The following is a 23,582-nucleotide window of genomic DNA, read 5'->3' as shown; positions in this document are numbered from 1 at the left end:
ATTCTTATTTCTCTTTTTCAGTTGAGTAAGCTGAGGCCCAGGTATTTTAAAAAAAACTTGCTTGAGATCACATAGCTAGCAAGTATGGGGCAGAGTCCGGATTCACAGCCAGGATTACAGACCTCAAGTTCTAGGATACTCTATTCTGCTTTGCTGTGACCAGTCCACTTAATTCAGCAGGAACAACATAATTTCTTGGCAAACTTTTCACATGTACTAATGTCTGGACTCCACATCAGAGGTGCTAATTGGCCTAGGCATTGACATTAAAAAAAATCATCTTTCCAGACTTAAGAACACTGGACTAAAGTATAATTTTAAAAAGAGCAAACATAATCCTCATGCTAAAGGAGGAATTGCATATTTCAAAACAGTTCTTTGGTCATTCAGGTAAGTACAGGATATGTGCTGTGATCTCTGGTTGACCTTCCTTGGCCTGCAGCAATAGACATTTCCAAGAAGATTTTTTTTCTCTTTTGTCATGAGGGACAAAGACCTCGACTCTAAAGCCTGGAATATTAGGCACTATTATGTAAGTGGATTAAAAATAGACTCAGTGTTTTCGCTCCTATATTGCTTACTTTACAGCAGGCTAGGACTATTAGCTCAAAGCCTGCTGATGTTGAATTCAGATTCTTACACATCCTGTTGCTTTAAATATCGCTTAAATAAGCACATTTTTAGTCATTTAGAACCTGTTTGGTTTGCCTACCTTATAAAATTACACCCAAAATCTCTAGCCATAAATAAGATAAACTTTGTGACTACAAAATGACCTGAACCCTTACTAATCTTTGTAGCTCTCTGACCCAGAGACTCAACTTTCTGCTAAACCACCTCACCTAGATACTTAGGCCCTTTCTCTAATTCCCCTTTCCCTCAGGAGTTCTTCTGGGTTGTGGCCCATACCAACTGTCTCTTGAAGGGTTCCTCCTGTGAGGAACTTCCCTCAAACGCAAACCTGTGTAAGTCCAGCCCAATAAATGTTGTTGTTCAATACAGCTACAGGATGCCATCTTTCCTTGGTCAGCTCTTAAATCCTTGCTCACCAAAGGCACATGTGTCAATGATGAAGATTTGGCTAAATATGCAATTGTCATTGATAAGGTCCAATTAATAATCCTCTAATGGGGGTGAGGGCAGTGACCAGACTATGACCATCCCCAGGATTCTGGTTTTGACTCACAGAAAAATTCAAACACTACCATTGACAAGACAACCCTGAAACAGGTGAATACTCTAAACAATAAAGAATTCTGTGCTGAAAGGGAGCTCTGTCATCTATCTGTCTTCACAGCATAGCTATTATTTCTGTTCTGTTACAGGCTTGATGACATGCATAAAGTTCCCTCCAAGATGACTGAGTTCTTCTCATTCAAAGAGATAAAAATGTAGGGAAACGGACAGTCCTAGAACTGGGGACAGAGATATATTATAGAAAGAATACTGGGCTTGAATGGATCTAGCTCTCATTCTTGCTCTGCCAATTACTAGCTTTTTGACTTGAGTTAATTCAATCAACCTTTGTGAATACCAGTATTAGTGGGGACTAATTTGGACAAAAGCGTCAAAAACTCATACTGGTTTAAACAATAAGGGGGATTTATTGGCTCATACAACTGATGATTTCAGAGATGAATTGGCTTAAAACAGGGCTTGATTCAGGGGATTAAGCAATGTTACCAGAATGTTGTTGTCATTCCTTGATTTGGCCTGCTGTAGTGTCAGTTTCACTCTTAGGTTTCACATTGTGGATTCCTGCAGGATCCATATAAACATCATCTTTACTTGCAGTAGTCCCAGAAGGGCGTAGCCTCTCCTCAATCCCTGCACAAGTCTCATTTTGGCTCTGTATGGGTCACATGATCATCTCTGAACCAATGGCTGAGGCAGGTGCAGGTGGTGCTCTGATTGACCTGTCCTAAGTCATATTCCCACCCTGGGTTCCGAAAGCAGAAATTGAGGGTTAAGGCAGTGATAGTTCTTCATAGTAAATCAGGATATCATCATCAGAAAAGGACAACTGAGTGCTTGGGCAACATAATCATCACATAACCCACTAAAACGTCCTACCTTTTGCAATGTTTTTGTCTTCATATTTAAGCAGGAGTAATAATTCTTGTCTCAACTGAGGGAAGCATTATTGCTTTTCATATGATTTGACTCTGTATTACAGCTTTATACAAATTTTTTTTTTTGAGTTGGAGTCTCACTCTGCCGCCGCAGCCTCGACCTACTGGGCCCCAGCGATCCTTCCACCTCAGCCTTCCAAGTAGCTGGAACTACAGGTGCGCGCTACCATGCCCGGCTAATTTTTGATTTATTGTAAAGATGAGGTCTTGTCAACTCGCCGAGGCGGGTCTCAAACCCGTGGGCTCAGGCAATCCACTCACCTCAGCCTCCCAAAGGCGCGGGATTACAGGCCGAGGCACCGAGCTCGGCTAAACAAAATTCAAAAAAAATCTAAAGGTTCAATAATATAAAAGAATGGAAAACATCCTTTTCCCCCAAAATGCATATCAACATTATATATAAAGGTCAAAATTTGGAATGTATAACAGCATATATATGAACTATGAACTAAATATCTGTGTCCTTCCAAAATTTGTATATTGAAATCCTAATGCCCAATATGATGATATTAGGAGATGGTGCCTTAATTAGGCCAAGAAGAAGGAGGCCTTATAATAGGATTATTGCCCTATACAAAGAGATGGGGAAGAGCTTCCTTTCTCTCTCCCTGATGCCCTGTCTCCCATATGAGGATGCAGCAAGAAGGCATCCATCTGCAAATCAAGAAGGGAGCCCTCACCAGAAAATGAATTGTCTGGCACCTTAATTTTGGACTTCCCAGTCTCCAGAACTGTTGCTTAGACCATTCAGTTTATGATATTTTGTTATGGCAGCCTGAGTTGACTGCATATACATATAGAACTGCATGACAGAAAAATGCATATATGCACTTTATGTATGAATAACAGTAAAAAATTGGAAACAACTAGGAAATGGTTAAATAAATTATCGTACATGTGATGTTTATGAAAAGTATGGAAACTTGAGAACCTGATTAAGCTATAATGTTAAGTGATAAAAACAAGTTACCGAAGTATATTTTCAGTGTGATCTTAATGATGTAAAAGCTTTTAAACATCCATGACTTGAAATAGATATACCAACATATGGTTTCCTCAGAGTGGGATGAGGATGGGATTGAGAGGGATCAATTGGTTGATTTTATTTCTTTTGTTTCCTTCTTTAGGTCATGTTCAACTTTTGATGGTTAGACGTATTTTAATTTGATAATGAAAAATAAGCTTTGAGAAACTTGGTATGGACTAAATATCCCTGGTCTTACCTTTACTTCTTATTTTTATTTTTTTGGGAGGGACAAATGTGATAACATTGGACAATGTTCTTTGTTCACTGTAAAATGCCATGAAAATATATTAGGATTTTCTGGAGATTTGTTCAATTTCCCCACAGTTTTGGCAGGAATATGGAAAAACTCATATTTGTCATGACTGCAGCTCTCTTTTTGCTGGTTTCCTTGTTTAGGACTTTTGTTATACTTGTTTGCTATTTGTTTTTGTTGTGAGGAGAGAAAGTAGTATTTGACATTTCAAAAAAATTCTCCTCAAACATAGTGATGACAGAATTGTCTAGAACTTTCTTTCAAAGATGCTTCCTTCCTGCCCTGCTTCTTCATTCTGTTCTTTTATTTCTTTCACCTTTGTTTCTCCCTCCCAGTATTTATTATTAACAATCCAATGAAGTTATTTGACACCTACTATGCACTGAAAATGTGAATTAAAAGTGAATAAGGCATCATCCTTGCCTGGAACATTCAGCCAATTGGGAAAAACCTTAAGCGCTAGAAGAAGAAAACCAGTGGTTACCGCCTGCAAGCTGTGCACATTATTAATTCTTCACAAGAGTTCTCTCAGTTATTTTCACTGTCCTAATACAGACAAGTTGCTGAATTTTTGTGTTTAAGGTCACAAATCTGGGATTCAAAGTGTGTTATTTACAAAAAAAGAACTTCAACTCAGACTACATTACATAAGTGTGAAGTCTAGTGGGTTTTTTTGTGTGTGTGTGTCTCCCTTGACCTGGACTCTTGGTAGTAAATTCAAATCACACAGTGTGATGCTACAAGGCCTCAAATCATTAGCACCGAATCAAATTCTACCGGAAGGCTATTTTCTCAGTCGCTCCACAGGTGTTCTGCTATCTTCTCTGGTAAGCATGGATCTGTTGACAAGTGGATTCAGAGCTAGCTGTGTTTATTCCCACTTGAAGCCTTTGCCTCTGCAGTGAGCTCTGAGTCAGAATCTCATTCTGTCACCCAGGCTGGAGCGCAGTGGCACGCTCACAGCCACCCCAGTGTCAACCCGCTGGGCTCTCGTGATGTTTCTGCCTCAGCCTTCCAAGTAGCCAGAACCACAGGCTCGTGGTACCACACCCGGCTAATTTTTTATGTATTGTATAAATGAGGGCTCACCAAGTTGCCCAGGTGAGTCTCAAACCCGCGGGCTCAGACAATCCACTTGCCTTAGCCTCCCAAAGTGCTGGGATGACAGGCTGAGCCACCAAGCCTGACTGGTATACATTTTCAGTGGGCAGGACCTTGAGTTCATCTGTACAGAGAGAGGGTTTCCTCTTTCTCCCTTCCCTTCTCCACCTCCCTCCCTTGCCCCCTCACTCTTGCCCCCTATGATCATCAAGTTCCATTCACAGGTTATCCTACTTCCTTTTGCCATTAATTTATGTGTACCATTTCATGATAATTAGTAGCATTATCCACAGGTGTTATCTTTTTGGAGGGAGGGGATTCTGACGTATAATCAGCTATCCTCTGAACACTTTTGGTGAACATATCATCTTGTAACCTGTTTTGGAATCTGCTTTCTACCTGGTCTTTGTGTTTGACTACTGGTGTTGAGGATCTGTCCTTATTCTTGGTTTAGCCTCTAATTTTCTGAAATTATCTAGCCATCCCACAATTTTCTATGTGTTCTTTGCCACTTACACAGATAGATGAGAATGCATATCTATAATATAGATATATATATGAAGCAGAACGCCTATATACATATGGAAATAAAGTACTATGCTTTTTAGAAAAAGATGAAGTTACTAGAGGGAAGAGAAACCTATATTTCTTTTTTTATATATGTTTTATTTTAAAGATGTAGAATACAGTTCAGGATTAGGTATACAGGTGGACATAGTACACCTGTACTATGGGCCTCCCTTTGGTTCCCACTTTGCCTGGTTTGAGATCAGGTACCCTAATTGATGTTGTGTCCTTGCCTTTCAACCCGGCAGTATCCTGCTACTGCCAATCCCTTTCTTATAGTATTATGGTAAATGTTCAGTGTCCACTTATGAGTGAGAACATGTGGTACTCAGTTCTTTCTTTCTGTGATAGATCACTGAGTATTATGGACTCTAAATCCATCCAAGTTGCTGCAAAGTTCATATGTTTGTCCTTAATGGCTGTGTAATATTCCATCATGTATATATACCACATTTTTTAATCCAATCCAGTTTCAGTGGGCAACATGGTTGGCTCCATATTTTTGCTATTGTGAAGAGTGCTGCAACAAACATGCGTGTGCAGGTATCTTTGTGGTGGAATGATTTGAGTTCCTCTGGGTATATTCCCAGTAGGAGGATTGCTGGGTCATATGGAAGGTAAATGTCTAGTTCTTTTAGAAATCACCACACTGCTTCCCATAGATGTTGAATTAGTTTGCATTCCCACCAGCAATGTAGAAGCGTTCTTTTTTCTCCACATCCTCTCCAGCATCTGTTGTTGTTTGTTTTATTAATGATGGCCATTCTTACTGGAGTTAGGTGGTATCCCAGTATGGTTCTGATTTGCATTTTTCTGATGATTGGTGAGGTTGAGCACTTTTTCATGTGTCAGTTGGCTGCTTGTGAAACCTGTATGTCAGCACCTAAGAGTGAGCCTTATTTTGGTCTCGTGTACTAGGGACTTTAATAATTTGCACCCCCTTGTCCAACACTGCTTTATTCTGCCTCTCTTGGAGAAAAAATGGAGAAAAAATGGTTGCCAGAAAATTCCATTTCATATCTTCGGTTCTGACCCATGAAAAGCGAGGATCCTTTCTTCCAGCTCCAGACCAAACAATCCCAAGAAATGATTCGGATTAGCTTTGCCAGATGACATGCTCACTGCTAGACCAATACCTGTGATTATGTAAACTGGGCCCTATGCTTGACTGGGCCTTCCTGCTACCCGCCCAGTCGCTAGTGGTGTAGAGTACTTTAAATGGAATCACAAGACTGGAAAAGTGGGGGAACTAATTTGCCAAAGGAAGCAGAGCTGCTGAAAATGGAATGTAAACAACTGTTGCCAATGCAACAAAATTGAATGGGTCTGACTCCAGAACAAAAGCATGCTGCAGTTTAATCTCATTGCATCCCTTTCCCAAAAAGGGGACATGTGATGGGAGAGCTCAAGGAGGAGTTATTAATGAAAAGTGAGACAAACTTCCTGTGCTTCTTAAAAGATTTGAATTCCAGGTTTTAACTTACAAGCTCTTTAATTCTAAAAAAAAAAATCATTTTACTATAAAATGGAAAATTTGACTAATTAATGTGTCTATGTGGTATACTTTAACTTTGTTGACTTAATATTTTCTAGGTTTTGGAGGATTAATAAAATTTCTTGGGTTTCCCAAAGGTAGGATTTTTTGTAATTTTTTTAGAGACCATATTATTGTCATCCCTGGGAACGTACATGCTCAAATTTTAAGGACAGGTGTTTGATGCCAGTGTCCTTAGCTCGAATATCCCTTCTACCCATATGTGTTGGTGAGTATTTTTGGGTTGCTGGAAGCACTCTTCAGGATGCCTTAAGGAACAGAGAGAGCATGGTAAGGATTACTGCAGATCGAAATTTTGTTGAACTGAAGTGTTACCAGGAGCTTCCTGGATACAGAGATGGCTATCCACTGTCTCTCTTATGAATTAGATGGTCTCTTTCTGGGCACCTTCATGTCTTTCTGTGTCTCTGCATCATTTTATTTTCATCTGTAGCTGGTCAATCTTCTCAATAGCCTCCACCACAAATTCCAGTGGAAACTTGGATAATTGACTTCACTAATTACTTTTTCGTTTTTTTCAGGCCTTTGCTCCGGGTCACCTCAAGGATAACTGACCAGGTTATTGATGGGATCTCTTGGGTCATATTTCCTTCTTGGTTCAATCAGAAGCTTTCCGAATAAATACTCTGGGAGTATTCCTTGGCTTAGCAGGGAATTACAGATGGGCCAGTAATTGAGACAGAAGAGACAGGCACCATGAGAGTTACATTTAGTATACTGAAATAATACAGGGTTCTGGGAGCATTCCCTGTAGATCAGACAGATATCTACATAAAACTCCATCTCCTTTATAAAACTACTTAAATTTATTTTTAAGAATGGGGGAATACATATTTTTTTCACATACATTTTCTCACTTTTTTTCTTTCTTGCTGGTTTTCTAAGCCCGTGGAAAAGCACTGTACATGTTTGTAGATACAAAAATTGTGGAAAAACAAAATTGACTAAATTCCTTTGCAACAACCTTACAATTAAAGCAAATTTAGAAATAGGTTATGGGTTTGTATTCTTCCCTTTTTTGATGAAAACATGGTGACTCAAAGAGGGGAAGTGACCTACCCAAGGTCACAATCAATTAGTGGCAAAGCTGTGAATTAAACCCAGGTCCGCTGAGTCTTCCGGAGTCCTTCGAACCTCATGCTGTGAGCATATTTGGAGGATTGTATGACACTAGCAAGGGAAGCATCTTCTCCTGAGCTACTTGCATTTGGCACACTCACCTAGCCTTCTCTGTTGACTCAGATATGGGACACATCTCCTCCTGCTTTTCCCCTCACATTGGCCTGAGCCAGCTGCAGGTCTCCACTGTGAGGTAGCTATGAGGAGCAGGTGGGTTGAGCATTTTCATTTCATAGGCCATTAGCTCTTGGCTCAGTAACTTTTCCAGTGCCCCTGGCCTCCCAGGCCTTATATTACCTACTCAGTTGGAAGAGGAGGCTACGGTCAGGGAATCTGGATGGATAGAGCAATTAACAGAACTGAATTGGCTGGCAGGAAACTTTCCATCGGCTTCTGAAAATTTCACCCAGAAATGCCCTGTCTTGATTTTAATTTTTTCCCCCTCACTCAAACCTTTGCTTATACGCTATTCTGCACGGTAAGAAAGTCACAGTGAGAAAGAAAAATATAAGGAGATTAAAAACGACAACAACAACAAAACAACAAAATCTGTAAAGCATAGAGACCATGCAAGATAGGACAGAAACAGCCGGAGGGACCAGAAAGACAAGGAGAAAAACAGAATGATTTAATGACCAAAGGAGAAAGAGCTATAGATGAAAAAGATGAATGATGCAATAGAATGGAATTTACAGTTTCTAACCAGACCTGATAATGCTAATGAGAGAAGGTTCCTTGAGTTTATGCATAGTTAAGCCACAGAGCTCAGTACCAAAAACCAGATTGCCTAGTTTTTTCTCTGGAAAGCATTTAGTTCCTTGCCATCAAAGATATCCAATAAATATTTATTGATTGAGTAAATGGAAGCCGAGATGGTCATAAGGCTTCAACCATGTCAAATGAACCATGCTTAAAGTTGAGAATAACCCGGAAAAGAGAAGCTTGCAGAGAACATGATCAGTGCCTTCAAATATTTGAAGGGTTGCCATTTAGAATAACGCTTAGATTTAACATATTTGTGCTTTAAGGATTAAACCAGGACCAGTGGATAGAAACTACAGGTAGATGGATTTAGGGTCAAAATAGTCTACACATTCAGAGAAGTACATTCCTTATGTCTGGGAGTTTGTAAGAAACATCTAATTACCAGTTGACAGAAATGCTGTATCTGGAATTGAAGCATAGTATGGAATTGAACATCAATGGCTCTTTCCATGGCTTGTGTCTATATCTGGAATATTTTCTTTTGCTGTGCAATTTCTTATTAGATATCTTTCTTTTGTTGGGCAATTCTTTTTATTTCTTTAGTGTTATATTAGTTTAGTTCTTTTTATTTTAAAGATGTGTGGTACAATTCAGGGTTAAGTATACAAATGTTCATTATGAAGGTACCCTTGTTGATGAGGTCTGCCTCCCCTCCCCCGGCAGAATCCCTCTACTGCCAATCACCCCCACCCTTGGCAATTTCCCACTACTGACAATCCTTTTCTTATAGTATTATGATAATTGTTCAAGGTCCACTTATGAGTGAGAACATGTGATACTAAGTTCTTTGTTTCTCTGATAGATCTCTCAATATTATAGACTCTAAGTCCATCCAAGTTGCTGCAAATTTCCTAATTTTGTTCTTCCTTATGGCTGCGTAATATTTCATTGTATGTATGTACCACAGTTTTTAAAATCCAGTCCTCTTTTTATGGGCAGCATGGTTTCATCGTTTTGCTATTGTGAACAATGCAGCAATAAACATGTGTGCGTATGTATGTTTTTCATAGAGTGATTTGAGTTCCTTTGGGTGTATTCCCAGTAGGGGGATTGTAGGGTCATATGGAAGGTCGATTTTTAGACCTTTTAGGAATTGCCAAACTGTTTCTCACAGAGGCTGTACTAGTTTACACTCCCACCAACAGTGTAGAAGTGTTCCATTTTCCCTGCATCCTCTCCAGCAGTTGTAGTTTTTTTTAATTATTGATGATGGTCATCCTGACTGGAATTAGGAGTTATCTCAGTGTGGTTTTAATTTGCATTTCTTTGATTACTAGTGAGGTTGTGCATTTTTTCATGTATCTGTTGGTTGCTCATATGTCTTCTTTTGGGAAGTGCCTATTCATATCTTCTGCCCACTTTGTGATGGGGGTGTTTGTTTTTTTCTTTTTGGCACATGTGAGTTTCTTGTAGATCCTAGATGTTAGGCCTTTGCCAGATATACAGTTGGCAAATATTTTTGCCCAGTCTGTGGGCTGTCTCCCTGCTCTCTTGATGGTTTCTTTGGCTTTGAAGAAGCTTGTCAGTTTGATGAGGTCCCACTAGTCTATCTTATCTCTTTATGGCATGGGCATTTGGGGGTTTTGAGCAGGAATTAGTTGCCAGTTTCATTTCCATAAGGGTACCTCCTGCATTTTCTAAGGTTCTTATAGTTTGAGGTTTTACGTTTAGCTCTTTGATTCATTTAGAGTGGACTTTTGTGTATGGTGATAGGTAGGAGTCTTATTTTAATCTTCTGTATGTGGTCAGGCAGTTTTCCCAGCACCATTTACTGAATAGGTTCTCTTCTTCCCAGTGGTTGGTGGTGGAGGCTTTGTTGAAGATGAGTTGGTTGAGAAATTGAGGATTTGCTTCCAGAATCTCTATCCTCTTCCATTGTTCTATATGCCTGTTCTTGTACCAATACCAGGCTGTTTTGATTATTGTAGCTTTCTAACACAGTTTAAAGTCTGGGAGGGTGATGCCTCCCACTTTTTTTTTTTTTTTTTTTTGCTGAGGATTGTTTCAGCTGTTTGTGATTGTTTCAGCTATTTGTGGTTGTTTCCATGTGAATTCCTATATTTTTGTCTCCAGGTCTGAGAAGAATATTGCTGGTAATTAATGGGTATTACACTAAATCTGTAGATTGCCTTGGGTAGAATTGACAGCTTAACAATTTGATTTTTCTAATCCATGAACATGGAATCTCTTTCCATTTGTTTGTGTCATCTTTGATTTCTTTGAGCAGTGTTTTGTAGTTTTCATTGTAAAGGTCTATCATGTCCCTGGTTAGGAAGATGCCAGGGTATTTCATTTTTGTGTGTGGCTATTGTGAATGAGATTGTGCTTTTTATTTGGGTTTCTGATTGTTTATTGTTGGTGTATAGAAACGCGACTGTCTTTTGCACATTTATTTTATACCCTGAGACTTTGCCAAGGTCCTTTATCAGTGCAAGGAAGTTTTGTCAGGTTCTCTTGAGTATTTGAAGTATAGAATTATGTTGTTTGCAAAGAGGGATAACAACTTCCTCTTTTCCTATTTGGATACCCCTGATTTCCTTCTCTTGTCTGATTGCTGTAGCTAGGACTTTCAATACTATGTTGAACATGAGCGGTGACAGTGGGCATCCTTATCTTTTTCCAGTTTTCAGAGGAAATGGTTCCAAATTTCTGTCTGTTTAGCAGTATGTTGGTTGTGGGTTTCTCTTAGATTACTCTTACTGTTTTAAGGTATGTTCCATCTGTGCCTAGATGTTTGGGAGTTTTTGTCAAGAAGGGGTGCTGGATTTTATCAAAAGCTTTTTTGCATCTAATGCTATAATCGTGGTTTTTGTCTTTACATCTGTTGATATATTTAATTACATTTATGGTCTTATGGATGTTGAACCAGTACTGCATCCTGGGAATGAAGCCTACTTGGTCATGGTGGATGATTTTTGAGATGTATTTTTGGATCCAGTTTGCCAGAATCTTGTTGAGAATTTTAACATCTATGTTCATCAAGGATATTGGCCTGAAGTTCTCTTTTTTTTGTTGGATCTTTACCCAGTTTGGGTATCAATGTGATGTTAGCTTCATAAAATGATTTAGGGAGCATTCCATCTTCTTGATTGCCAGCAATACTTTCAATAGGATTGTTATCAGCTCCTTCTTGTATGTTTTGTAGAATTCTGCTGGAAAGCCGTCTAGTTCAGGGCTTTTTTTGTAGGTAGTTTTCTTCTGACATAGTCAATTTCCTGGGTTGCTATTGGTCTATTTAGGGTCTCAATTTCTTCTTGTTTCAACCTGGGAAGATTGTGTGGTGTCAGAAAGTCTTCCATTTCATTTAGGTTTTCGAGTTTGTTTCCATATAGGTGCACATAGTAATCTCTGATAATTTTTTTATTTCTTCGGGATCACGTGTGACTTGATCTTTTGTATTTCTGATTGTGTTTATTTGTGCTTTTTCTCTCTTTTCTTGGTCATTCTAGATAAGGGTCCATCAGTACTATTTATCCTTTCTAAAAACCAGATTTTTTTTCATTGATTTTCTGTATTATCTTTTTGTCATCTGTGTCCTGAATTTGGGCTTTTATTTTGGTGATCTGAATTATTTTGCTTAGGTTAGGGTTTTGGTGGTCTTGCTTTTCCAGCTTCCTGAGGTGATTTGTTAGACTGTAAACTTGTGATCTTTCTATTTTTTTATTTGTGTTTGTAGAGATATGATTTCCCCTTGTATTACTGATTTCATGGCATCCAAGAGATTTTGGTAAGATGTTTCTTCATTTCCATTTGTTTCCAGGTATCTTTCAATCTCTGTTTTGATTTCTGTGTTGACCCAGGAGTTGTTTCTCATCTTGGTGTTTAGTGTCCATGTCTTTGGCGGTTTGGGGGGAACTTTGTGGTGTTGATATTTATTTTTATTCACTGTAGTCTGAAAAAGCGCATGGCAGTGTTTCAATCTTATGGAATTTATTTATGCTTGAGTTATGGCCGAGGATGTGGTCTCTTGGAGACAATATATTATGGCCTCATCATATTTTATCCAATTACCCACCCTATGTATTTTCAGTGGTACATTTCGTTCATTCACATTAAGACTAATTATTGAGATGTGAGTGTTTATTCCTGTCATGAGGTTCTTATAGCATTTGTTGTTGTTGCTGCTATTTGTCTGTTTGTTGTTTTTCTTTTGATTTTTGGGCTGATTCATGTGTGTTTTCAGTCTCTTTCCAGCACTCTTGTGAAGGGTATTGTCATTCTTTTTTTCCTTTCTTCTGTGTTTAATACTTTCTTTCTTTCTTTTTTTTTTTTTTGAGTTGGAGTCTCACTCTGTCACACAGACTGGAGTGCAGTGGCCACTCCCAGCCACCGCAGCCTCGACCTGCTGGGCTCCAGCGATCCTTCCACTTCAGCCTTCCAAGTAGCTGGAACTACAGGCATGCGCTACCATGCTTGGCTGATTTTTTAATTTATTGTAGAGATGAGGTCTCACCAAGTTACCCAGGCAATCCACTCACCTCAGCCTCCCAAAGTGTGGGATTACAGGCTGAGCTACTGAGCCTGGGTTGTTTAATACTTTTTTTAAGCATTTCTTGTAGAGCTGGTCTGGAGGCAGCATAAATTCCTAGTGTTGAATGCCTGGGAAGGGTTTTCATTCTCCATCACTGATGAAACTTAGCTTAGCTGGGTAGGTAATTCTTGGTTGAAATTGTTTACTTTGAGACCTTTGAAGATTGGGCTCCAAGTTCTCCTAGCCTGAATTGTTTCTGTAGATAAGTCTGCTGCTATTCTAAGTGGTCTTCCCCAATAAGTAGTCTGACCTTTCTCTCTTGCTGCCTTTAGGATTTTTCCTTTTATACGACTTTGTCTAGGCAAATTGCTATGTGTCTGGGAATTGGCCCTCTCATTTGTTGTCATGCAGGGATTCTCTGAATCTCTTGTGTTTGAATGGTTGCATTACTGATGAGATGAGGGAAGTTTTCTTGGGTAATTTAATGGAGTGTTTGTTCCAGTATGGTTACTGTCTCCCTATCTGCCTCGGGATTCCAATTAATCTTAGATTTGGCCTCTTGAAATAATTGCTCATGTCTTGGAGGTTTTATTCTGTGTTTTTAAGCCTCTTTAGTATGTTTTTAAAGTTTTGGTTAGTTCCATATTTTAGTTCTCAAGCTCTGAGATTCTTTCTTCTGTTTGTTTAATTCTGTTTTCCATGCTTATCATTTTGTTGTTTATTTCATTCACTGTATTCTTTATTGCTATTATTTCAGCTATCAACTTCTTCATTCTTCCTTCTTGTCTCTCCTCATTTCTATTTATTCTCTTTATTAATATATTGTTATCTGGGTTTGTGGTCTGAGACCAGTCATTCTGGAGGCTTTTCATTGGTTGAGTTCCGAAGCCCATATTCTCAGTGGCTGACCTTCAGGGGTCTATTTGAGACTTTTATTCTTTCTTTAATTTTTCTTCATTTGTGTACAGTTCCTCCCGCCACTGCCTTTGTAACCTCTTCTTTAATTCTGTTGTTTGTTGATGGGAGGATAGCTTTTATTTCTGTTTGTTCAATCTCCTATTCTTCCTTTTGTAGATCCTCTGGTCTTATTCAAGTCTGAAGTTGGACTAGGGGTGGGGGCCTGTGCTTTTTGTAGTTTTGAGATTTAATTGAGGGGAAAATATCTGCAGATCCAGTATCTGCTGATAGGTGTGTGGGCCCCCGGAACCCACTTCTCACTGCTTTACAATCTTTCTATGCAGTGTGGGTGTCTGTTTGCTCCCTGAAAGAAAAATGAGATAAGAAAAAGGAAAAGAGCCAGGTTCGGTGGCTCAGCCTGTAATCCCGTGCCTTTGGGAGGCTGAGATGAGTGGATTGCCTGAGCCCATGGGTTCAAGACCCGCCTGGGCAGTGAGACCTCATCTCTACAATAAATCAAAAAATCAGCCGGGCATGGTAGTACATGCCTGTAATTCCGGCTACTTGGAAGGTTGAGGCGGAAGAATCGCCGGAGCCCAGCAAGTCGAGGCTGCGGTGGCCGGGAGCGGCCACTACACTCCAGTCTGGGCGACAGAGTGAGACTCCAACTCAAAAAAAAAGAAAAAGGAAAAGAATGAACAACGGAAAGAGAAAGATGAAAGGGAAGGTGAGAGGGAAAAGAAGAAGAGGGAAAACAGACAGGTGTGTCCACTAATGAATAAACAGAGACAAAGACAGAAAAAACAAAAAAGACAAAAGCATACAATCAAACAAATGAAACCCCCCATTAGTGTATTCTCCCTCAAAAATACCCACACATAGTTGAGAATCTAAAAAAAAATTAAAACAGCAGAAACAAAGCAAGTATAAAAATGTAAACCAAGATAGAAAGAGAGAAGAAAAAAAAAGCTAAAACTAAAACAAAAACAAACAAGAAAAAAAAGCTTGCTCTCTGGCAGTTTCAGGTTCCTTTCAGGCCTCCACCTTAGAGAGGTACTCTGGTCTTCAGCCCCTCCCCTCTGCTCTCAGTGCAGGCTGATAGGGTTGCTCTCAGCATGAGTTAGATGCTCATGGACTACTGTGGGAGGAGGATGGATCAGATCAGTATTCACCATACTCGTTGCTGCTGCTGTCAAGTCTCCTACTCAGATCTGACGTGTCTGTACCTATTCCAGCATGGGGAAAGGGTGTCTGCCTCTCTGAGTATGATAAGATAATAGCCTCTGGATCCCAAGATAGTGGCTGGGCAGAGCTGGGCAGGGTAGTGTAAGTCTCTGCCCCGTCTGGGACTGAGAAGATGGTGCCTGGCAGCGTCCTGTTACCAGCATTGGGGCTTTATTCCAGATTTCCACTACCTGCCTTCTCGTGCCATGTCTGCTGCTGCAGGCAATGGTGTGGGTTGGGTGCCGGTGCTGAGGGACAGCTGTTCTCTGCTGTCTTCTCAAAAGTGCCCCAAGAATGGCAGATGATCCTGAGTGTCTGAGTCTCCAATCTTAGGGAGGTGGGAGGTTACAGTCACCTCTGGAGGAGAGCCCCTGGTGCAAGAACCCTAGTCTCCCCTCACCCACCGGACTTTCACTCACGGACTTTCACTCACCCACCGACACACACCCAGTCACACAGAGAGTCTTTATGGACACTAGCTTTTGTGGAGACTCTCACAGTCCAGTCTGTTCTGCTGCCATCTTGGCCAGAAGTCTGTTGGGCAATTCTTAAAGGATGAGTACAGGCCACCACTATATCTCTCCAACTAGATATTGAGGTGTGTGTATGTTGCATGTGTGTGTGTGTATATGTGTGTGTGCAGGAGGCGTTGCTTATCTCTGGTCAATAAAGCACCACCACAGCTTCCTTTCTTGAGCAGATCTGGGTATACTTTCAGTGAGTTAAACTTGAAAAAGATTTAGAGGGCAGAGTGAAGAAGAGTCATTATTTCCCAAAAGTTATGGTGGCCAGATTTGGTGGCTTTGCCAGCCTCTGCATGAGCATGAGCTCCCATTTTATAGCTGTGGTTAAAATGCAGATTCTTGAGTCCCACTCATCAATGATTAAATCAGAAATCACTTGGAAGGGGCCAGCTGGGATCCAGAGCAGAAGTTCTGTTCTTAAGAAATTCAGTATTTGGAGTGGGAAAGAAAAGGAAACTCAGGGGTAATTTGAACACTGGTGACAATAGTGGCTACATGAATTCTGGTATCAACTAGTGGTAATCTTCCTATGAAACCTGGGTTTGAATCCTGGATCCTCCATCTGCTGTCTATGTACATTTGGGGAAGTTTCTCAACCTCTGTCATCCCTTTATACTTTGCAAAGTAGGGATGATAGTGTCAGTCTCACAAAGTTACATTTTTCCTTCCATTTATTCACCCATCTAACACTTATTGAGTATCTGTGATGTGCCAGGCCATTCATTCTAAATTACAGGTGATATTGCCTTTTCCTTTGACCTATCACAGGGTGATTTGAGAGGTTAGATATAAGAATATGTGTGTATTTTTGTATTCATTATTCAAATGGCAGATTCTTTGACAGATTATCATATTCCTTTTCTTCTAGAAATAAGTCTTGCTCCTAAATGCAGGTATGTGTGACTGCTTCAGGCTTGGCCAACCCTCAGGCCCCATTCTCTTGAACATAGTGATTGTTTGGGATGGGCAGCTGGGCCAAGCAAGGCCAATCATACTTATTCGATAGGGGTTGTTTTAAAGACATTAGGAGAATGATTTTTTTTTTTGTCCTGAAGGTGCCAAGCTAGGAAGAAAGAAGTCTATTGCTGTCGGTTCCATCCTTTTCATGGAGAAAATGAAACTGTAGGATGTTGGAGGGAAAGGTTCTTGTCTCTGATTTTCTGGTTGCTATGAGGAAATATTTTCCTCTAAACATTCTTGGCATTTCTCCACTATCACTCTGTCTCAGGAAAACTGGACTACATCTGATTTGTAGGGGCAGCAAGACTAACTAGGTAAATGAAGCCCTACATTGAGACTTTCGCCTGCAGAGGCAGGGCTGGAAGGTGAATTTCTCCCTCCTTTCCTGCCTCTTCGAAGCCAGCTACATGCAGGAGACAAAAAAGCTCTTCTTGTGCTGTCTTGGCAGATCTTGGGTGAGTAGATCTGCCTAATTATGACATTCACCTTTCCATTTGCCTTCCATACTAACCAACATCCTCCCACTTAGCCTTTCTGGGTAATAAAAATGATATTTGGGTCTCCACTGGGCTTTTTGCTTCCTGGGTTCTTCATCTGTTCAGAATCTTAGAGAAGGTAGAAAGTTGCGATTACTTGGGAGTACCCATTAGAGTCTCCTGTAAAATAAAGATATGCAGGGGCAAATAGAAATGAGACAATAAAAAAAGAACAAGAAAATCTTGCACAATGAAGCTCTTGTTCCTGAGACTCATTCTTGTATTTTAAAGCTACTTAATTATCCTTCCAGTTATGTCACCCAGTGCATTTCAATTTTACTTAATTCTCTGAGATGGGTTTCTGTCGATAGAGACCAAACAGTTCTAATATAGTTAGTTACTTTTCTCTTTTGCAGTAACATCTGCTATAATTCCAGATTGGGCCATTCTAACAGTTGTGTAATATTTCACTGTTGCTTTAATTTTTAATTTCTTTCTGGCACATGATATTGAACATCTTTTCATATACTTATTTACCATCTGTAATATTTTGGTGAGGTGTCTGTTCAAATCTTGTGCCTATGTTTTAATTGGGTTGTTTTCTTATTGTTGACTTCGAAGAGTTTTTGTATAATTCTTTTTAAACTTTTAATTAATTTTTAAAAATTTCAATAGCTTTGGTAGAAGCAAATTTTGGTCTGGGCTATAAGTATAACCACTTCCCCACCTGTCCCACCTATGCACATTGTACCTGATAGGTGATATTTTGACTCTCCACTCTTTCTCCCCTGCTGCTTCTGAGTCTCCACTGTCCTTTTTTGCCATTCTCTGTGTCTTTTTGCATATTTTTAGTTTAGCTTTCATGCATAAGCGAGATCATGTGGTTGGGTTTCTGTTCCTGAATTAGTTCATTTAGAATGATGTTTTCCAATTCTGTCCAAGTTGCTGCAAGAAACATCATTTTTATTCTTTTTGATAGCTGAATCATATTCCGTAGTGTATGCATACCACATTTTCATTATCCACTGATGGGCATTTGGATTGATTCTACATCTTTGCATTTGTAAATTGTCCTGAGATGAGCATGTGGGTGCAGGTGTCTTTTTTTTGATATAATGACCCCTATTTCTTTAGGTAGATACCTAGTATTGGGATTGCTGGATCAAATGGTAGATCTGCTTTTAGATGTTTGAGCTTTTTATAGAGGTTATACTAAGTTACAGTCTCACCAACAGTGTATAAGTATTACCTTTCTCCACATCTGCATCAGCATCTATTGTTTTTGGATTTTTAAATAATGGTAATCCTGAATGGGATAAGGTGGTCTCTTGCTGTGGTTTTAATTTTCATTTCCCTGATGAAGAGTGATGTTGAGCCTTTTTTCATGTGTTTGTTGGCCATTTTTATATCTTTTTTTGAGAGATGCCTGTTCATTTTTTTGGTTTACTTTTTAATGGAGTTATTTGCTTTTTTTCTTGCTGATTTGTTGGAGTTCTTTATAGATTCTGGATATTAGTCCTTTGTCATATGTATAGTTTGTCAATATCTTCTCCCATTCTGTAAGTTGCCTATTTGCTCTGTTGATTCTTTTGCTGTGCAGAAGCTTTTTAATTTAATTGTGTCTCGTTTGTTTTTGTCTTTGTTGCATTTGCTTTTGGGTTTTAGCCATAAATTCTTTGCCCAGGCCAATGTCCATAAGAGTTTTTCTTCCAGGATTTTTATGATTTCAGATCTGACATTTAAATCTTTAATCTATCTCAAGTAAATCTATGTATATGGGGAGAGATAGGAATAAAGTTTCATTTTTCTTCATGTAGCTATCCAATTTTTCAAGCACCAATTTTTTTTAATAGGGTATCCGTTCCCTAGTGTGTATGATTTTGTCTGCTTTGTCAAATATCAGTTGCTTGTAAATATTATTGGTTGTGGGTTTATTTCTGGATTCTCTATTCTGTTCCATTAGTGTATGTGTCTGCTCTTATACCAGTACCATGGTGTTTTGGTTACTATAGTCTTGTAGTATAATTTGAAATCAGGTAATGTGATGCCTCTATCTTTGTTCTTTTTGCATAGGATTGCTTTGGCCATTCTGGCTTTTTTGGGTTCCATTTGAATTTTAGAATTGGTTTTCTAATTCTGTGAAAAATGATATTGGAAGTTTGATAGGGTTGGGTTGAATTTGTATATTAATTTGTGCAATATGGTTATTCTAACAATGTTGATTCTTCCAATCCATGAACATGGGATGTTTCTCCATTTGTTTGTGTCCTCTACAATTTCTTTCATCAGGGTTTTCTAGTTCTCCTTGTAGACATCTTTCACCTCCTTGGTCAACTATATTTCTAGTTATTTTAGCTTTTTGGCTGCTATTGTAAATGGAATTGAGTTCTTGAATTGATTCTCACCTTGGTCACTTTTGGTGTATAGCAGTGCTACTGATTTGTGTGTATTGATTTTGTATCCTGAAACTACCAAATTTATTTATCTACTATAGGAGTCTTTTGAAAGAGTCTTTAGGATTCTCTAGGTATAAGATCATATTGCTGGCATACAAGATAGTTTGATTTCTTCTTTTCCAATTTGGATACCATTTATTTCTTTCTCTTGTGTGATTGCTCTGGCTAGGACTTCAGGTAGTATGTTGAATAGAAGTGGCTAAAGTGAGCATCCTTGCCTTGTTCCAGTTGTGAGAGGGAATACATTCAAATTTTCTCCATTCAGAAGGACATTGGCTGTGGGTATGTCATATATGGCTTTTATTATTTTGAGAATTATTTCCTAAATGCCTATTTTGCTGAGGGTTTTTGTCATAAAGAGATGCTGGATTTTATCAAATGTTTTTCTGCATCTTTTGAAATTATCACATGATTTTTGTTTTTAATTTTGATTATGGAGTGAATCACATTTATTGACTTACATATGTTGACCCACTCTTGCATCTTTGGGATAAAAGCCACTTGGTCATGGTGTAATTTTTTTTTTTTATTTTTAGTATGTTGCTGAACTTGGTTTGCTAATATTCTGTTGAGGATTTTTGCATCTATGTTCATAAAGGATATTGTACTATAGTTTTCTTTTTTGTTGTTGTTGTGTCTTTTCCTGGCATTGGTATCAGAGTGATACTGGCCTTGTAGAATGAGTTAGGGAGGATTCCCTTCCCTTTAGTCTTGTGGAATTGTTTCAGTAAAATTGATTCCAGTTCCTCTTTGAAGGTCTGGTAGAAATCAGCTGTGAGTCCATCGGGTCCTGGACTTTTATTTTTGTTGTTGGAGACTACTAATTACTGTTTCAATCTCACTACTCATTATTGATCTGTTCAGAATTTGTATTTTTTCCTGATTTAAGGTTGGGGGGTTATACAGTTCCAATAATTTACCCATTGTCTAGTTTGTTTGCATAGAGGTATTCACAATAATCTCAGGTGATCTTTTGAGTTTCCATTGTATCATCTGTAATGTCTCCATTTTCATTTCTAATTAATTTGATCTTCTTTCTTCACTTCTTACTTAATCTAGCTAGTGGTGTATCACTTTGTTTATTTTTTCAAAGAACCAACTTTTGTTTCATTGATCCTTGTTTTTATTATTTCAGTCTCCTTTAGTTCTGCTCTAATCTTTGTTATTTTTTTCTTCTGGCAACTTTGGTTTTGGTGTGTTCATTTTTCTTTTTTGGTTTCTTGAGGTTTGATATTAGGTTGTTGATATACAGTCTTTCAGCCTTACTAATGTAGGCCTTAAGTGATGTAAATTATCCTCTGAGCACAGCTTTGACTGTGTCCCTGATGTTTTGATAAACTGTTTCATTGTTATTATTTGAGGAATCTTAAACTTTCCATCTTGATTTCATTGTTGACCCAAAGGTCATTCAGGAGCACATTGTTTAACTTCCATGTTTTTGTTTGGTTTTTTTGAGTTCTTCTTGGAGTTAATTTCTAATTTTATTCCACTGCAGTCTGAGAAGTTGCTTGATGTAATTTTGAGTTTTTTTAATTTGTTGAGATTTCATTTGTGACCTATGATATAATCTATCTTGGAGAATGTTCATGTGCTGATGAGAGAAATATATATTTTGTAGTTTTGGGATGGAAAATTCTGTAGATGTTTGTTAGTTCCATTTTTCTCTAGGGTTCAATTTAACTTCAGTATTTCTTTGTTGACTTTCTGCCCTTGGTGATTCGTCTATTGCTGTCAGTAGTTTTGAAATCTCCCACTATTATTGTATTGCTGTCTATCTCCTTTTTTTTAGGCCTAGTAGAATTTGTTTTCATAAAGCTGAGGGTTCTGGTGTTAGGTGCACATGTATTTAAAAGTGTTATGTATTCCCATTGAATTAATTCCTTTGTCATTATACAATAGCCAACTTTGTCTTTTAAAACTGCTATTAATTTAAATTGTTTTATCTGATATGAGAATGGCTGTTCCTGCTCATTTTTGGTTTCCATTTGTGTGGAATATTTCCCCCTTTATCTTGAGTCTGTAAAAAGTTAGTGGAGTCTTTGTGAGTTAAGTGGGTTTCTTGAAGGCAGCAGAAATTTGAGTTTTTTTTTTTTAACCTATTCTGCTAGTCTATATCTTTTTATTGGGGCATTGAGACCATTTACATTTAGAGTTGATAATCATATGCAAGTACTATTTCATTCATCAAACTGACTGTTTATTGGTTGCTTATGTATTTATCTATTTATTTTCTCTATTGTGCTGATATTCCATAAGGCCTGTGTACTTTACATTTTCCAACATTTTTCTACTGGTGTATTTTGACCTTTTGTTTCAGTATTTAGAGCACATCTGAGTATTTCTTGAAGAGATGTTCTACTCGTGATGAGGTCCCTTACCATTTGCTTGTCTGAGAAAGACTTCATTTCTCCTTCATTTATGAAACTAAGTTTTGTGGAATACAGAATTCTTGGCTGTTATTCTGTTTGAGGAGATTGAAGATGGGACTCAATCACTTCTGGCTTCTAGGGCTTGTTCTGAGAACCTGCTGTTAGTCTGATAGATTTACCCTTGCAAGTTATTTGATGCTTTTCCCCCTCTATTCTTAAAATCTTTTCTTTACATTAACTTTGCATAGCTGGATAATTATATGCCTTGGGGATGACCTTGTCTGCAATGAATCTTCTGGGAGTTCTTTGGACTTCTTGTATATGGATGTTTAGATCTTTGGCAAGTTCAGGGAAGTTTTCCTCTATTATTCCCTCAAGTAGATTTTCCAAATGTTTTGCTTTCTCTTCTTCCTTAAAAACACCTTTAATTCTTAGGTTTAGATGTTTTACATAATCCCATATTTCTTGGAAACTTTGTTCCATTCTCTTGATTCTGTTTTCTTTACTGTTTTTTGACTGGGTTAATTCAAAAGACTTGTCTTCAAGTTCTGAGATCCTTTCTTCTGCTTGTTCTAGTCTACTGCTAAAACTTCCCACTGCATTTTGTACTTCCCTTAATGATTCTTTCATGTCCAGAATTTCAGCCTTTAAAAAAAATTTTTAGGAGTCTATTTTTTCTTTGGAGAATTTTTCATTTATGTCCTAAATAGTTTTTACAATTTATTTATGTTGGTTTTCAAGTTACTCTTGAAGTTCGTTGAATAATTTTATAATCAACCTTTTGAATTCTGTGTCTGAAATGTCAAATATTTCATTTTGGTGAGGGTTCACTGCTGAAAAGTTGGTGTGGTCTTTTGTGGGTGTTGGAGTACTCTGTCTTATTTGTATTGTCAGAATAATTTTTCTGGTTCCTTTCTGTTTGTTTGTTTGTTTGTTTGAGTTGGAGTCTCACTCTGTCGCCCAGACTGGAGTGCAGTGTCCACTCCCAGCCACTGCAGCCTCGAACTGCTGGGCTCCGGCGATCCTTCCGCCTCAGCCTTCCAAGTAGCCAGAATTACAGGCATGCGCTACCACGCCCGGCTGATTTTTTGATTTATTGTAGAGATGAGGTCTCACTGCCCAGGCGGGTCTCGAACCCTCAGGCTCAGGCAATCCACTCACCCCAGCCTCCCAAAGGCGCGGGGGTTACAGGCTGAGCCACTGAGCCTGGCTTCCTGGTTCCTTTTCTTTTGGAAATACTGTTTCTTTTTATTTAAGACTGGCAGGGAGCAGACATAGGCATGGTTAGGTTCCCTTGGTTATATATAGCCCTGGTATGGTGAGTTTCTCAATTGCCAGCTGTGGCAGTCTTGGGCTGGATACCTTCACTGGCTTACAGTGTACAGAGTGCCTTGGAAAGCGCTGTTAGTTGGGGTTTGGGTGCTGGCCTTCCCCAAAACTGAGGAAGTGATGGGTTGTAATGTTGAGCTCTGACCAGGAGGTGGCGCTTTTAGGAGAAAGCCAACTGCAATGGACTTTCTCCTTGCCATGTTCTCCTTGCCATGTGTTGCTTCAAGCAAATGGCTGGATAACCTAGGTGGAGGGTGCAGCACTGAGGATGGCCCAAGTTCCCTGTCTGTTTTGATCCTCCAAGGGTACTGTAGGGAGTGGGGAGAAAGAACTTCCTTGAGCACCACAAGAATGCAC

The sequence above is a fragment of the Carlito syrichta genome, unplaced genomic scaffold (genome assembly GCF_000164805.1).
Source record: "Carlito syrichta isolate Samal-C Ts95f unplaced genomic scaffold, Tarsius_syrichta-2.0.1 Scaffold316368, whole genome shotgun sequence".
Taxonomy (NCBI): Eukaryota; Metazoa; Chordata; class Mammalia; order Primates; family Tarsiidae; genus Carlito; species Carlito syrichta.
Note: the sequence above shows the minus strand (reverse complement) of the source record.